The following is a 13,446-nucleotide window of genomic DNA, read 5'->3' on the forward strand; positions in this document are numbered from 1 at the left end:
TTTCTGTGTGAAATTAACATCTAAATAAACATATCAAAATGGGTTAATTGAATACATTCACAGATCAGTAATATTTCCCTAATAATCTTGTCAAAAGGCCAGTCAATTTAATGAAACATATAATAGTACACCTACTGTGCGCAATGTGCTGTATCATGTTGTTGTTCAAAACCGTGACTAAAGGTCGTCAAATCAATTTAGAGCAGAAATGAACAGAACAGAAAAGAAACGACGTATCAGAGTGCATCATCAAAGGCGCTAAGAATATGAGTTATGGTATGAAAGCTTTCTTTCCTTTTTTTAAGATTTTATTTATTTATTTGACAGGGAGAGAGAGAGAGAGAGCCTAAGTAGGCAGAGGGGTAGGCAGAGGGAGAGGAGAAGCAGGCTCCCCACTGAGCAGAGGGCCAGATGCGGTGGGGCTCCATAGCCGAGAGGTCAAAGATCAAGGCTTTTGTGAAAGTTTATAACTACAATAACCTCATGCCCACGAGGTACTCTGTGGATATCCCCTTGGACAAAACTGTCTTCAACAAGGATGTCTCCAGAGACCCTGCTCTTAAACGCAAGGCTCGACGAGAGGCCAAGGTCAAGTTCGAGGAGAGGTACAAGACCGGCAAGAACAAGTGGTTCTTCCAGAAGCTGCTGTTTTAGATTTCTTTCAGTCATTAAAAATAAATTAAAAAAAAAAAAAAAAAACTAGGACCCTGGGATCTTGATCTGAGCCGAAGGCAGATGCTTAACTAACTGAGCCACCCAGGTGCCCCGAAAGCTTTGTTTCAATTATAAATATGCCTACACACATGTGTACACTAGGTCACAATGTAAATATATAGCTTGGTGTGGATCACAGTGAAACGTTTGCAGACGTTGCTTTGTTAGGATCTTTGGGTCATAATAAGCTGTGTAAGATACAGTCACCATCCTCAAGCACCTTCTAAGTTACTGAAGTTCGACAAGTACGTAGCTGAGTATGAATGAAGTCCCATGGATGTTCACAGAGGGGAGGTAGCATAACTGTCTTAGAGGTCAGGGAAAGTGGGCGAGAGGAGTCACGGAAGATGGGCTGGAGTTTGACAGGTGGAGTAGGGACATGTGAGCTACCTTCAGGGGACACTCCTGTAAGGACTGAAGTAAGGCTAGGAGGGTAGTTGACATCATACTGAGAAATCCAGATCAATGACCCTCTACTTAACTTGATAAGGGCAGGAGAAAAGGGAGGGCGAGATGCACGAAGCTTTTAAGTGAGCAAAGGCTTATAGGATGGAACACTGGGCAACATCAGTCAGCCATGAGGGTGGCTGGAACTACTGTGACAGCCTCGATCGATGGTTCTCAACTGCGTGAGGGTGGGAGTTGGGGCTGGGTGTACAGACAGATATCAGGATGATAAGGAATAAAAAATGTTTTGAAAAAGCAGAATTATAATGGGACGCCTGGGTGGCTCAGCGGTTGAGCGTCTGCTTTCTGCTCAGGGTGGGATCCGGGGTCTGGAGATCAACTCCCGCATGGGGCTCCCTGCATGGAGCCTGCTTCTCCCTCTGCCCCTCTCTCTGTGTCTCTCATGAATAAATAAATACAATCTTTAAAAAAAAAAAAAAAGAAAAAGCAGAATTATTATACTTGTTTTCACAATAAGAAAAGTGTCACTAGATGAGATTTTTTTCCCCCCAGAACATGTCACTATGTGAAATTCCCTCAGGAGTGGGACATCCACCTCATTTTAAAAGTCGACATATGGGATCCCTGGGTGGCTCAGTGGTTGAGCGTCTGCCTTCAGCTCAGGGCGTGATCCTGGGGTCGAGTCCCGCATCGGGCTCCTGCAGGGAGCCTGCTTCTCCCTCTGCCTGTGTCTCTGCCTCTCTCATGAATAAATACATAAAATCTTAAAAAAAAAAAAAAGGCGACATACCCTAATCCCAAGGTCCCTTTTTTGAGTGGTTTTATTTTATGGATAAGTAAACAGAGGCTGAAAGATGTGGCAAGGCTGACCAGTGGCAGACCTGTAAGGGGACCCTGAGCCTTTTACATTCCAGGATCGAATTTATTCCATCGTACTTATATCTGGAATGGTTTCTATTTTACAAACCTAACAGTTTAGGCCAGGAGAGATATAGCCGGAAGAGCTCACTAGTTGGATCCAGATACTCACTCCCTATCCTGTTTTCTGTCAAGAGACTCCTGGGTTGATAAGACACTGCAGGGACACATGAATTTGTAAAACAGGCAGGCCTTCTGCCATCGTCAAGCAACTGTTGTTATTGGGGAACATCTTTTTTTGACCATATGACACTCCTAATCATGACCATTTACAACTACAAGAATTCAAAAGGATAAAATCCCAAAGCAAGGTGCACAAGCCCTATTCTAAGACTCCCTATCTATCAACCTTCTGTCATATATACATGTACAGGTGTTTGGGGCATTTGGGTGGCTCAGTGAGTTGAGAGTCTGCCTTTGGCTCAGGTCGTGATCCCAGGGTCCTGGGATCGAGTCCCACATCGGGGTCCCTGCAGGGATCCTGCTTCTCTCTCTGCCTCTCTCTCTCTCTCTCTCTCTCTCTGTGTGTGTCTCATGAATAAATGAATAAAATATTTTTTAAAAATACATGTACAGGGGACTCCCGGGTGGCTCAATGGTTTAGCGCCTGCCTTCCGCCCAGGTCATGAGCCTGGAGTCCCGGGATTGAGTCCCACGTTGGGCTCCCTGCATGGAGCCTGCTTCTCCCTCTGCCTCTCTCTATCTCTCTCTCTCTCTCTCTCTCTCTCTCTGTCTCTCATTAATAAATGAATAAAATCTTTAAAAAAATACATGTACAGGCTTTTAAAATTAGGGTCTGCTTCTAATTTCCTATTGGCTCATCGAATGTCTTGACCTTTTCCCATTCATAATTAATTAATCTATTTCCTTAAGTCTTCCCCCAAGTGCACATTTCTCATACACTTTGAGGACTCTTGTTTACGAAAATGAAACAGCATTTTTCTCCAGTCGTGTTTTCACAGTCACAATTTTTGAGGAGAATTTCTTGAGAGACGTGTTGGGAGCTATACTCCAGGAAATACCACCTTCATGGAATTTCAGCAAGTAACACCAGACATAGAGGTGGGTAAATGCACAGACGTATTCAGGGCATGGCAAAGATGAACCGGAATTCATAAGGGATTCGATTGGGATTGAAGTTTGAAGAACTTCATTCGTCACAAAGGAAATTGCAGTTAATCCTGCAGAAAATGTAGGAGATACATGTCTATCATTCTTGTACTACTGTGACTCTATTCTCGGATGGTCTGGGTTTAGAAAGAACTCTTATAACAGCAGGTACATAAATTGAACCCAAAGTGTCCAGACACCTTAGATCAATCTGAAAGCTTTGTGGGATTCAAGGGGCCAGAAGATTAAGGGGCACCCACTGGGAGAGAGGGAACAGGAAGCAGGGCAAGGCATAGGATGCATTACCGTGGGATGTTTTCTTTGATGCAGAATCATCCAGTCACACAAAGGCAACAGTAACTTATACAGGAAAAATATCTTACATTGCCATCACCGTACATGCAGACGTTTCTCTATAAACTGGCTTGTCTTCATTAGGATATGCTTTTACTTTTATTCTTGGGCCCATGCAACTGCCCTCTCATATTCCCTCTATTTATACTGACTTGTTACTGGTAAACTTAGATTTTTTTTCCTCCGAAACTTGACTTAAGGTTGATTTCTTTGGATATCATTATCTCCATTGCTATTAGCTCTGTGACTTTGGGCAAGTTATTGAACTTAACTTGTGTCTTGTGTCTTCCCTCGTGTCTTCCCCGGACTCAAATGGACTACCAAAGTAAAAGCCCTGCCTTGCACTGGGCACAGAGTAAGAGTTCAGTAATTTGCTGTGCTTACGATATGTTGATGCTTCTGTAAATCCTTTATCTATAGTGTATATTTAAAATCTATACTTAATTTCTTCCATGACTTTTTTTTTTTTGGTGCACTGGCTGTTTGTTTACTAATTTCTTGCTTTCACTAATAGTATTATATTTTAGAGCTGGAATAAGTACATTAATTTTTGTTATCCTAAGTTTGTTGGATACTTATATACAAATTGAGTTTATTTCTGAATTCCCTATTTTTGTCCATCATTCTACTTTCATGTTTTTGAATTTGTGAAGTATTGTTTTATTTTTTTATTTTTAAGATTTTATGTATTTATTCATGAGAGACACACAGAGAGAGGCAGAGACACAGGAAGAGGGAGGAGAAGCAGGCTCCACACAGGGAGCCTGATACGGGACTCGATCTTGGGACTCTGGCCGGGATCACGCCCTGAGCCGAAGACAGACACTCAACCACTGAGCCACCCAGGCGTCCCTGTATTGTTTTAAAAGTTATCCCTCCGTACATGTTCTGAATATGGTAGGGCATGTTTCCCTTTGTTATTTCTTTACTAGAGAATCCTTTGGTACTCTGCACATTTATTTATTTTATATGAATTTAGAAGTATTCTGTAAAGATAAAGTAATATTTTTGCATCTTTATTGGAATCTTGTTAAATTCATAAGTTATCTTAAGAGATAGTGCCATTTTTATTGGAATATTTATTATTTCCTGTCAGAAGCATATATTTCTACATTTATAGAACCTTCCTTACTTTCCCATTATATTTTGTTGTTTTTCTTCAGCAAAGGACGGAGAGACAGATGACTTCTGTTTTAAATCATATTCTGGGGAAACTGATTCCCCCACTCATATTTTTGGGAAAGTAACTATATACTTATTTATAAGAAACATGTGAAGGTGGCTCTGTCCACTGAAAATCTACCTCAGATCCATACTACTGAAGTGAGGCCAACATAAATCATTTTCCTCAGCTATAAGTTTGGGATGCTAATACTTGTTGAGTGTCTACTACATTACTGTAAAGGTTATCAAGTAATATATTCAAAATTATTTGCAAATGTTCCAATTTAAACAAGGGTATGGTAGAATGAAACAGTTATAAAAACATTTTTGCTTCCCAGACAATAAGATTCTAGAGGGCAGGAACCGCATCTTCTACTGTTGGCATCCAAATATGGTGTCAGACCATGATAGGAACTCAGTAAATTATTCTGTGTTAAGGAAATAAGTAGGTAGTAATAACATTTAAAAAAAAAAGAAAAGGAGAAGGAAAGTTTTGCATAATGGTATGGTCTAGAGAGAATGAGTTTATTCAATTTTATCAGCACATTTCTTTCATTTCATATGTAATAATATGTTAATTTAAAATCAATCCACATATTTATAAGCTTTCCTTCTGTAGACTTGCCTTGTAGTGAAGTTTTATACCTTTATATTAATGTGATATAAGCTATTTGCGTTCTTAGAAACTTTTTACTACATCTCTCCTCCCACCCCCTTTAGTGTAGCTGCTCTTCTGAAAATGAGATTGCAGCTGGGAGTGAAAAGGGAGATGAGAGGGGAGGGAAATGTTATATAATCATCCAACATTTGACTCCAGAACTAAGGAGCAAGAATATGCCAAGATCACAGTAATAACCATTGTCATGCCAGATACTAACCAGAAGTTTCCCTCATACTGTTCTTAACCTCAAATTAAAGGTGAACCAGAAGGATTTCTATCCGCCAAAACTGTAGTTCAGGTTTTTACTTTCCTCGAAAACTTTCTGGTTCCTCAATGTCTAAAGCTAAAACTCCTTCTCCCACCATGTCTGCAGTAGGGAAAGAAGAGCCTGCTGAGCTTGCTGTTCACAGAAAAAAAAAATTGTTTAGAATTATCATTTGTGGGAAATTATTAAGTACACAAACACATTCCATTGACTTGATATCTTAAGCATTTGCTTTTTTTTTTTTTTTTTGTTTTAACCATCAAAGGCTAACAATGTGACCCTGTCATGAGAGCTGGTGAAAACTAAAAGATTTGCATTGAAGGGCTTCTGGGTTTTTTGGTTCATTTGTAAAATGGAGTCTGATGGGTGTTTTATGTAACAGAATAAGCTTTCAATTTTCTGGATTAAAAATAATTAAAATAATGTGAAAAATAAACTTTTAAGGATTAGCATCATTAATGTCTTCTTTGGATCCAAAATTAAAGACTCCCTCCATATATTGAAGGGAAGTCCATGAATTCTATAACAAAATCTGCCTGGTAGTTAAGAAAGCACTTTACCCCAAATTAATTGTGCTGAAATCCTCATTATAACTCACTGAAGTGGGTAGGGCAGGTGGTTTTATTGTTATTTCTCTTTCCCATCTCCTCCTCTGTATAGATGGATTAACTGACATTAATGGAGAAAGCTATAGGACCCAGCCTAAACTTGATCTTCTGACTTCAATTCCTATAAATCAGAGTCTCTCAATCTTGGCATTATTGACATTTTAGGTTGGATAATTCTTTGTTGTGGGGGCTGTCCTGTGTGTTGTAGAATGTTTAGCAGCATCCCTGGCCTATAACCACTACTGGTGAGTATCACCCTACAGCAGTTGTAACAACTAAGAGGTCTCTGGACATTGTCATATATCCCTTGGGGGTAGAGGGCAAAACTACTCATGTCTGACACTACATAACCTTTCCAAAATGCTAGGTCACCTCTAATTGATAATTCACTCCATTCCCACTGAGGCCAATTTTACTTCATACTGATCTGCCTTACAGTACATGGTAGCTAGATGTGTCTTCAGACACCAGCTAGGTTCTCTAGCAAGAAGACTGTGGGGGAGTATTCTAATATTTGTTAGGAGTTCTCTACGCATTGGGGGTAGACTCACTCAGGTTAAGTCAGACATCTTGGATGGGCTTGGTTTTCTCTCAGATGAGCCACAGATCATGATGCATGTTAAAGAGTTATGGTGGTCATTAATGGTCAAAATATTCATCAAATATTTCTGTTCTTTCCCATTCTGGGCTCAACTCAGGATTGCATTTCCTGCCCCCCCCCCCCTATTGCAAGTGCCTTGCAACAAGTTCTGGCCAATGTGTTGAGTGGAAACTTATGTCACTTTTAGGAAAGAGCACTAAATTGTTAATGGGAGGATCTCCTAGCGTTCTCTTCCACCTGGCATGGTAACTGGCAGTGTTTGAGATGGTGGTTGCTTGGATCTCTCTGCAAGGCTGGGTCCTTGAATGACCATAATGAGTAGAACACTATTGCCCACCAGCAATAAATAAATAGTGTGAGTAAGAAATGAATCTTATGTTTCAAGCCATTGAGATTTTAAGGTGGTCTGTTAGTTTAGCAAACTAGTAGTCAAAAATAAGACTGATCTAAGAGCTGAAAGATGAGAAGAAGACTGAAAAATAGATTTATATTAAATCAAGGTCTCCTATAAGACCACTGAGAACTTCCTTAAGTCTTAGGGTTCTCTATTTTCAGTCACTAACTCGCCAGTACTTGAAAAGAGTTTCTATGTAGATTTCTACATACCTGATATGGTATGTAAATTGTATTGTTCTCTTTGCCAGACTCATTCTTCCATTCATTCGAATAGTATTTATTGAACACTAAATGTATGCCAAATATTATTTGGGGTATCTTTAAAACACAGATGATTCTGTGGGCTTCCACATAGAATATACAATGGTATTGGAGGGGAACTGACACAGTTTGAAATGCGGTTTCATAATTGGCTGGATGGGTGGTTTCAGGCAAGTGACTTAACCTCCCGTGTCTTACTTTTCTCAGCAGTAAAATGGTAATCACAATAGTGAAGAGTAAGTGAGGTAATGCATAAAGATCTTAGAACAGTACCTGGCACATGCTAAGTGTTTAAGGAATGATAGTTTTGATGTTTCTAAGGAATCTTCTAGTAAGTGATGAATAAAGCTCTGATATGGGATGACAAGTCGCAAACATCACAACACATCTGCTTTATTCACCATTTCAATCCTAAATGTCTACCATAGTGTTTGGCACAGGTAAGATATTTATAAAGCCTTTATTGAATACGTATAGAAGCAAGTAGGGATGAGGAGAGTGACTCCTTGGTTTGACTCCCCACCTTGCCATTATCTCCTGCCTATCTCACCCACGGGGCCCAACTCTGAGAGCCTGGAAGAGTCATTGTGCTAGACCTCTCTACTTTTGTAAAATGAAAGGATGACACAACAGAGCTATAGACAATGTATCTATAAACTAAAATCTTAATCTACCATACTTCTTCAGAAAAAAATATTAGAAAAACCTTATGATAGTATAATTTGAAAATAATAAACACAGTCTAAAATTATCAATAGCATGGAGACTCTACAAAGTTGTTCTATTATAGTTTTAACATTTTCAAAAGAAATTTAAGGGAGATTGTTTCATCAAAAGGGCAGTAAAACTTACTAGAATGAATATCATGCTAGAGTTCCCCAAGACGTCTATGGAGAGAGAAGGAGAAGGAAGTTGGAGACAAAGAAATTAATGCACAAACTTACAACTAAAGAGAATAAATTCTGGAGATCTAATGCATAACACAGTGATAAGAGTCAACAATACTATATCACATACTTCAAAATTGCTAAGAGACTAGATTTTAAATGTTCTCGTCATAAAAAAGAAATGATAATTATGTGACACGATAGAGGTGTTAGCTAAAGCTATAGTGGTAACCATATCATAATACATAAATGTATCAAATTAACATGATGGACACCTTAGACTTACCCAATGTTATATATAAGTCTATCTCTATTTAAAAAGTAAGTAAATAAATAAATAAAGCAAAAAAAAAAGGTTAATAAAGTGGTCCTACAGTCATATATTAAGCCTTTTTTGGTTTCAATACATCAAGGCTTGTATGTGAAAGAGAAAAGTTTAACTCACAGGCAGTGCAATCAAAATGACTTAAGCCTTCAGAGTCTCAGTCTCTCTACCTATCAAGTGGGATAATAATAATGCCTACTCCATTGGGCTAATCATGAACATTATAGTAAGTCACGTGGCAAAGGTCAAGTAAGAAGCAAACTGTCAATAAACAGTAGCAACTAATAGTATAATTATTATTGCAATTATTTATAAAAAAAACTTCCTTATAAATGTTAATAGCATGAGAGTATGTACTCTGGCTGATGCTACAGAGTATGTAAGTTGGTTTATGGTATGGGTTTTAGATACACGAATGTAGCATCCAGAAGAGAGGCGAAGAAATGTATGCTTGCCAGGTAACCTTTTGGTAAAGTGCTGGAAAGTGAGTTGGGGTAAAAAAAATCTTTCAATTTAGAGAAATGGTTCAGAAAGCCATTAGCATAGTGGTGAAAAGTATGACCTAGCTATGTGGCCTAACTTAATTTCTCTTTGCCTCAGTTTCACCACCTGAGAAAAATGGAGATAGGAATAATGAACAAGACTGTTATGAGAAGTTTGAGTTAATATCTATAAACCACTCAGAACAATGCCTGGGATACTGTGAGTGCAATGTAAGTGTTTGTTAAACCAAACAATGATAAGAACATGAAAATGCACAGAATGGCCTGTTAGGAAAACTTTAAAGATGGGCAAGGTGGCTTTCTAGGAACACAAGCTGGAAAGCTACTGGGCTCATCTGTCCATACAACAACTTGTACCCTTCTCATGTGCAAGGTAAAGTGCTGTAGCCATGAAGAAAGGTGACTCACATTTGGAATGATCGAGATAGACCTAAAGGAGAAGGAGCCCCAGTTGAGACTAAAAATACCACAGATAACATGACACCCCTTCCTATGGGCTTCTACAGAATTCCCTACTTATTTCACAGCATATTAGGTACCTGTTACTGGTATGGAAGTGTCTGCCCAAACAGAGTTCCCTAAAGGTGGAGACAGAGTCTTGTTCACTGTGGAATTCCCCTCCTACAGTGCCAGTAAGAACAACATGCTACAGTCAAGTCACAGTTGAGTAATAAGATTAGATCTATAACGACTGAGCACTTAGAATCTGGGCCCTTAGGGATCCCCACCCCACTTTTAACCCTCCATCCTGCTCTAAGTAGCTCAATGTTAATGTGTGAGAAGGGACACTGTGATCCCAAGAACATAGCCCTATGAATAAAATCCTAGTCTTTTCTGTAGTGGTGGCTTAAAACTACCTAATAGTGAAACCAGCCAAGAAGCCTTCTGCTTACGGACTTCCTCCAGCGACACTTCCCAGTCCATTCACAAACACCTCCATGCTGCCACAAACAAAACTCACCAGCTCTGCAAATGAGCAGAATTTTTCTTCCTTCTCTCTACAGCTATCCATCTTCCAAATTCTCTTCTGTGGGTTCTTCGAGAATATCTCTGTCATACATCCCTCTCACTAATCTCTCAGCCACCACTTCAAGAATCACACTTGGATTACCACTGTAGTATCTTACTGTGAATCTGCCTACATACCACTGAAAGATAAAGCTTCCTAAAATACAAGTTTTATCACATTTCTTTCCTGTTCATGATCTAGGTTGCTTATTTTTTACTTTTACCTAATCTACTTTGTTTATCAAGAACCTCCATACTTTGGTCCTATTCTATCATACTTCCTACCAAAGCTTCTGAACTCATTCTGTGAGATTAGCGTTACTCTGATACCAAAAGCAGAGAAAGATAATACACACACACACACACACACACACGCACACACACACACATTATAGGCCAATATTCCTGATGAATATAGATGTAAAAATTATCAACAAAATATTAGCAAACTGAATCCAATAAGACATTAGAAGGATCATAGACCATGATCAAGTGGGATTTATTCCAGTAATGCAAAGTAAGTTCCATCTGCAAAGCATTCAATGTAATATACTACATCAACAGAATGAAAAATAAAAATCATATGATCACCTTAATAAATGTAGAAAAGCATTTGACAAAATTCAATATTCATTTACAAAACTCTTAACAAAGGGGTATAGAGGAAATGTACCTCATCATGATAGAAGCCATATATGACAAACCCAAATCTAACATCATACACAACAGTCAAAAACTAAAAAGTAGATAGCTTTTCCTCTAAGATCAGAATCAAGGGTGCCTGGCTGGCTCAGTCAATAGAGTATGTGACTCCTGATCTCAGGGGTGTGAGAGTTTGAGCCCTACACTGGTGTGTGGAAATGCTTAAAAATAAGATCTTAAAAAAAAATTGCCTAAGGTCAGAATTAAGAAAACAATGCTCATTCTAGGGACACCTGGGTGGCTCAGCAGTTGAGCATCTGCCTTCGGCTCAGGGCATGATCCCAGGATCCGGGATCAAGTCCCACATTGGTCTCCCTGTGGGGAGCCTGCTTTTCCTTCTGCCTGTGTCTCTGCCTCTCTCTCTCTCTCTGTGTCTCTCATGAATAAATAAATAAATATTTTAAAAAAACCCAGAATGCTCATTCTAGCTGCTTTTATTCAACATAGTACTAGACGCGCTAGGCACAGCAATTAGGAAAGAAAAAGAAATAAAAAGTCATACAAATTGGACCAGAAGAAGTAGAATTGTTCCTATTTGCAAATGACATTATACTACATATAGAAAACTCTAAAGACTCCACTGAAAACTGTTAGAACTAATAAATGAATTCAGTAAAGATGCAGGACACAAAACTAATGTATAAAAATCTGTTGCATTTTCATACACTAATAACAAACTATCAGAAATAGAATTTAAGAAAACAATTCCATTTATAATCACATCAAAAAGAAGAAAATACCCAATAATAAATTTACCAAGAGGGTGATAAATCTGTAGACTGAAAACTATATTGGTGAAAAAACTGAAGAAGATACAAATAAATGGAAAGTTATTCTATGCTCATGGATTAGGAGAATTAGCATTGTTAAAATGTCCATAACTACTCAAAGAAATCTCCAGATTCAGTTCAAATCCTATCAAAATTCCAATGACATTTTTCACAAAACTAGAGCAAATAATTCTAAAATGCATATGGAACCACAAAAGAACATAATGCTCAAAATAATCTTGGAAAAGAAGAACAAAGCTGGATGAATAATGCTCCTGGATTTCAAACTATACTTCAAAGCTATAGAAATCAAGGCAGCATGGTATCAGTATTAAAATAGACACATAGACCAATAGAACAGAATACAGAGTCCAGAAATAAACCCACACACATCTCGTCAACTAATTTATAACAAAGGAGGCAAGAATATATAATGGAGAAAGAAAAGACTCTTCAACAACTGGTGTTGAGAAAATTGGACAGCTACCTGCACAAGAATAAAACTGGAGCACTGTCTTATGACACCACACATAATAATTAACCCAATATGGACTAAAGACTCAAATGTGGGACCTGAAGTTATAATACTCCGAGATGAAAACGTGGGCAGTAAGTTCCTTGATGTCAGCCTTAACAGTTTTTTCTGGCTCTGACTCAAGGGGCAAGGGAAACAAAAACAAAAATAAACAAATGGGACTGCATCAAACTACAAAGCTTCTTCTGCACAGCAAAGGAAACCATCAACAAGATGGAAAGGCAACCAATGAATGTGAGAAGATATTTGTAAGTCATATATCCAATAAGGGGTTAATACTGAAAATACATAAAGAACTTGTACAGTTTAATGACAGAAACACCCAAACAATCTAATTAAAGAATGGCAAAGGATCTAAGTGGACATTTTTTCCAAAGAAGACACAGAGATGACTATTAGGCACATGAAAAAATGCTAAGCATCAGGGAAATGCCAATCAAAAACACAATGAAATATCACCTTAGACATGTCAGAATGGCTATTATCAGAAAGACAAGAAGTAACAAATGTTGGCTAGGACGTGCAGCAAAGAGAACACTCAGGTACTGTTGGTGGGAATGTAAGTTGGTGGAGCTACAATGGAAGACAGTATGGAAGTTCCTCAAAAAATAAAAAAAAAATAGAACCAATATATTATCCAGCAATTTCCACTTCTGGGTATTTATCCAAAGAGAACAAAAATGCTAATTTGAAAAGATGTATGTGCTCCTATATTCACTGTAGCATCATGTACAATAACCAAGATATGAAAATAATCTAAATGCCCATTGGTAGATGAATGGATAAAGAAGACGTGGTGCGCGCGCGTACACACACACACACACACACACACACACACACACACACACACTGGAATACTACTCAGCCATAAAAAATGAAATCTTGACATCTGCAATAACATGGTAGACTTCGAAGGCATTATGCTAAGTGCAATAAATAGGATAGAGAAAGACAAATATTGCATGATTTCATTTATATGTGGAATCAAAACAAAACAAAACAAAATCCCCAGATTCATAGATACAGAGAACAGTTTGGCAGTTGCTAGAGGGGAGGAGGGTTAGGGTGATAGGGATGAAGGGGTTTAAGAGGTACAACCTTGCAGTTACAAAATAAGTAAGTCATGGCGGATGCAATGTACAACATGGGGGATAAAGTCAATGATACTGTATTAACTTTGGAAGGTGACAGATGGTAACTAGATTTATAGTAGTAACTGTTTCCGCAACATATAGGAATGTCAAATCACTATTGTA

At 38.4% G+C, this 13,446-nt stretch overlaps 1 protein-coding gene across 9 annotated transcripts in view; it reads right to left on the bottom strand.

The window, feature by feature from the left end:
* Positions 1-13,446, bottom strand: part of LOC129495548 (glycosyltransferase-like domain-containing protein 1) — a 388,336-nt gene that overhangs the window by 14,177 nt on the left and 360,713 nt on the right. The window lies entirely within an intron of this gene.

Source organism: Nyctereutes procyonoides, unplaced genomic scaffold, assembly GCF_905146905.1.
Source record: "Nyctereutes procyonoides isolate TBG_1078 unplaced genomic scaffold, NYPRO_anot_genome, whole genome shotgun sequence".
In the NCBI taxonomy this organism is placed as follows: Eukaryota; Metazoa; Chordata; class Mammalia; order Carnivora; family Canidae; genus Nyctereutes; species Nyctereutes procyonoides.